This window comes from Phoenix dactylifera, unplaced genomic scaffold (genome assembly GCF_009389715.1).
Source record: "Phoenix dactylifera cultivar Barhee BC4 unplaced genomic scaffold, palm_55x_up_171113_PBpolish2nd_filt_p 000708F, whole genome shotgun sequence".
Taxonomy (NCBI): Eukaryota; Viridiplantae; Streptophyta; class Magnoliopsida; order Arecales; family Arecaceae; genus Phoenix; species Phoenix dactylifera.
In genome coordinates, this window is record NW_024068088.1 from 144867 (window position 1) to 149220 (window position 4354).

The 4354-nt window shown below is 48.1% G+C and overlaps 1 long non-coding RNA gene across 1 annotated transcript; it reads left to right on the forward strand.

The window, feature by feature from the left end:
* The first annotated feature begins 1539 nt into the window (after nt 1-1539).
* LOC120106961 lies at nt 1540-2666 on the forward strand. The gene is made up of 2 exons (XR_005508942.1): nt 1540-1699; nt 2259-2666. It is a non-coding gene; the product is annotated as an uncharacterized LOC120106961 (long non-coding RNA).
* The last annotated feature ends 1688 nt before the right edge of the window (nt 2667-4354 follow it).

Below are 4354 nucleotides of genomic sequence, written 5' to 3' on the forward strand. Positions count from 1 at the left end.
TTTTCTTTTTTTCTTTCCTTTTCTTCTTTTTTTTTCTTTTTCTTTTCTTTTTTCTTCTCTTCTTCTCCTTCCTTCCTCTCCCCCCTTCTTCTTTCTTCTCCTCCCGCGTGGCCGGCGGCGCTGGAAGGGGGCCAGGCTGCGGCAGCCACGGAAGGAGACCCGGGAGGGCGCCCGATGGAAGGGAGCCAAGGCGGCTCGCCTGCCACCACTGCCGGCGAACATTGCCGCCCCACAGCTCCACTGCCATGGGGGCTTCGCTACGGTTGGGAAGCCACAGTCCCGTGGCTAGGAAGCCGCAGTCCCGCGGCTGGGACGCTGCAGCCGGGCTCGGCGGAAGGGAGCCGAAGTGGCTCGCGCCACAGCTCCCCGATCCCGTGGTTGGGACGCCGCGGTCCCACGGCGGGCGGAGGCCCGACCACGCCACGGCCGAGCCCGGCCGCTCCACGGGCCGGCGCGACCTGCGGAGGGGTGGCCGGCCATAGGTGGTTGATCGGTTCTTTCAATTTTAAAAATAAACCACGCAATAGCACGTATCCTGTAGGATAGTGATTACGGGTGTCGGTCCACAGGGATTGAAGAATAAGTTATTTTTCTTTTAAAAATAAATCAAGAAGAAGGATTTGCTGACTTGATTTAACTAAATTAAACTATGAGTATGAATTAGAATTTATCAGAGTAAATGGATCTAGGATTTGGAATCCACCACATAGCAATACATCAGGGACTGTGTTCTTAATTTTTGTCTTTTGGAGAGGCATACAATTTGGCTACAAGCCTTTTAAAATAAAAACATAAAGAGTTTTAGGAAGATCCATCTTCGGTATAGCATGAAATGTCTACCTAAGTATGCTAATCTAGGGTGCAGCACACATCATTTTCCTAGGCATGGATCATCTTAGACTACTTTAGCAAACATGAATAGTAAATGGCATGCTCAAGGTTTAAACATCATAAAAGAAATATTTCATTCTAGATAAGAATTTAAACAAGCTCCAAAATAATAAAAAAAAAAGTAAGAACTACAATGCCTTGATACATTGCAAGGGCTTAGAGATGATCACGGGCCTTCTGGCCCGCCCAGCCCGCCCGGCCCGGCCCGAAATTTTTCGGACTTGGGCATTGAAAAAGGGCCCATTGGTTGGGCCTGGGCAGGAAAAGCGGCCCGACCAAAAAAATCGGGCCGGGCCTGGAAACGTTAAAAATAGCCCGGTTCGGCCCGGCCCGACTATAAAATCCTGTTATAAATTATAATATATTAAAAAAATTTAACAAAAACCCTAACCTTTGGGCTTTCCCTTCCCTTCCCTTCCCTTCCCCTCCCTCGCTGAGACTGAGAGCCGCCGCCGCCCCCCCTCCCTCGCTGAGAGCCGCCGCCGCCCTCCCTCGCTGAGAGCCGCTGCCACACCCCCCCTCCCTCGCTGAGACTGAGAGCCGCCGCCGCCGGCCCCCCCTCCCTCGCTGAGACTGAGAGCCGCCGCCGCCCCCCCCCTCCCTCGCCCCCCTCCCTCGCTGAGAGCCGCCACCGCCCTCCCTCGCTGAGAGCCGCCGCCGCCCCCGCCCCCCCTTTTCCCTCGCTGAGAGCCTGATAGCCGCCTCCTCTCGATGTCGTCGCCTCTTCAACGACCGGCCGGCGGCTCTTCGCGTCCTTCTCCCCCGGACGGCAACCTCCGCGGCTCCGGTCACCGACTCACAGTCACCGGTAAGAGTTTTCTCCTCCTCCTCCTCCTCTTCGAGCTCGATCCCGGTAGATTTTGCCCAAGCTCGGAGAGAGAAAGAGAGAGAGAGAGAGGTGGGGGGGCAGCGAGAGAGCTCGGAGCAGTGGGAGAGTGGGGAGTGGGGACAGTGGTTTTGTTTTGGGTGGAGACGGGAGACAGAGAAAGAGAGGAGGGATCTTTCATCCCTTCTCTTTTTTGGTTTTGGTCTTGGTTTTCCTTCCCTCACAATCACAGTGCTCCAGTAACCCAGTTCGAGCTGGGCCATCAGGAAGAAAGATCGGGGGATTGGAGATGGACTTCTTGGAGGGTGGAGATTCTCTGAATTTTCTCCTCTTCAGTTTCTTCTCCCCTGATTTTTTTTTTTCCGGTTGGATGGTGCTTATTTGTATTATGATAATTCTTATGAACTGAATTTTTTTATAATTAGTTGTATAATTTTTTTGATAGGCTAACAATTGTAGTCATTTAGATATTCTATTAATAACTCTAATAATTATTCATGTTCAATCAACAATTGCTAATGTTTCAATTTTGTGTTTGTAGGTTTTGAGAGTTAGAAGATGCAAGGATGTTCTACAGTTTTCTATTATGAAAGTGGCTTCAAGAATTATGAACTTTTATGAACTTTTGAATGCACAAAGATGCATGTTTGTTATAATGTTAATGGGACAATGTAATTTGTATTTTGTCTAAGTTTGCAGTTTTTATTATTGGGTTGTAATTTTCAGCTGGACAACAGTGTTTCATACATTTTATTTTCTTTCTATTGGCTTGAAGCTGCAAATTTTTTCTTTTTTAATGTTTGTAGATATATCCAAATTCCAAAGTTTGAAACCACCACCAACACTATCTATTTAAAATAGGCTAGTTATATCCTTAACATTAACCAATTAACCAATTTAGAGAGCCATTAAGCTGTTGGGCCATTTTTGCCCATTTCTAGATTCCAAAAAAAAAAAAAAAAATCGGGCCTGTCGGGTCGGGCCTGTCGGGTCGGGGCCTGTCGGGCTGGTCGGGTCGGGCCTGTCGGGTCGGGCCTAGGACCAGATTTATAAGGTTGGGTCAGGCCTGGATAAAAATTTAAGCCCGACAGTCGGGCCGGGCCGGGTCTGGGCATAGCCATCGGGCCTAATTTCTGCTGTAGAGCCCGGCCCGAGCCCGGCCCGGCCCGGGTTTTGATCACCTCTACTAGGGCTTCATCCAGCCCTAGATTGGACGTTTAGCCGAGCATGGCTTCCGGACGACCTCCCATCTTCAAGTGAAAGTCTTCCGCTCCCATTCGGCTCCCTCTATTCCCAAAATATCCAAAATACTCTCTCTCCCCCCTCCTTTCTTTTTAATTTTTTAATTTCTTTTCTCTGGTTCTCGGCTCTCTTCTTCTCTTCACCGAAACAGGGTCTCCCCTGTTTCTTTCGAACCGAGCTTCCTCCTTCTTCCCTGCCGATGCCTTCTTCATATAGACCCTCTCACTCGGTGATGGATCCCTTGGGAGCATGCTGGTGGGGATGCAAATCCGGGATACTTGATGGGAGGAGCCGCGGGATCAACGTGATGGCTGGCTCCGGATGCATCGCGGGAGAAATGGATGCGGGATCGTCGGACGCCTTATAAGGAAGGATGGTTGACTCCGAGAGCGGGTGGGACGCGATGCTGGGAGGAGCGAAAGAAGAAGGTGGCTGGATTCATGGCTCCAGATGCTTCATGGAAGGCTGGGACGTTGGATGCGACTGATAGCGAGCTAATCGTGAATCTCGGCTGCTGGGAGGTGGAACGTGCTGATGGCGGAGGAGCTGGATCTGGCTGCGTCAAGGGCGGAAGAAGAGGCGGAGGATCTGGATCTGGCTGCACCGCGTGGGACTCGTGGCTGGAATGGGAGGGAGAACGCGAATCTCGGCCGTGATGCACTACGGGGAAGAAGATGAACAGTGGAGTTTTTATCTTTTATTTTTTTTTTTGTAACACTGTTCATATGAACAGTGTTTTCACGGAACACTGTTCATATGAACAGTGAATCTAGTAATTTTTCTTGAAATTATTGTGGATATTTAACTATTATTTTTTTTGTTTTTAAAATTATAAATTTTATATGAAGGCAGGTAAGAAATTGGTTGGGAATTGGCTTTGGATTTGAGGTGGGTCATGATTGTTGATTTGCTTGAACTTGTTCTCGAGCCCAATGTCATTTAAATTTAATTCTTGCTAAATTGCTTCAGACCGGACTCGACAAGACTAAAAACAGGATCGTGACTTAATAAAAAGGGTTAATCAAACCTTTTTCTCCATACAAAAATAATTATCTAATCAGGACCAAAACCTATTTAATCATAGCTTTAGCTTGGTTACAACTCCATCAGGTTACTAAACCAGGTCAACACAACCTTGTGGAGTGATTGATAATACCCCAATTTGATTTTGATGAGACCAAAGCATTTGAGTATATTTTGTGTTATACTAATGAATTCAATCTAGTATCTCAGGCAAAAATTATGAGAATCTTCTTTTGAGTGCATGTGAAAATCAGCTTAAGTCAAAGGCTGAAACTCGAGTCGACTCCAAGTGTTTCAGATGTTCTGGCATAGGCTCGAGTCGACTCCGGCACACTGCGAGTCGACTCTGACTGAGAAGAGAAAGCAGGACCA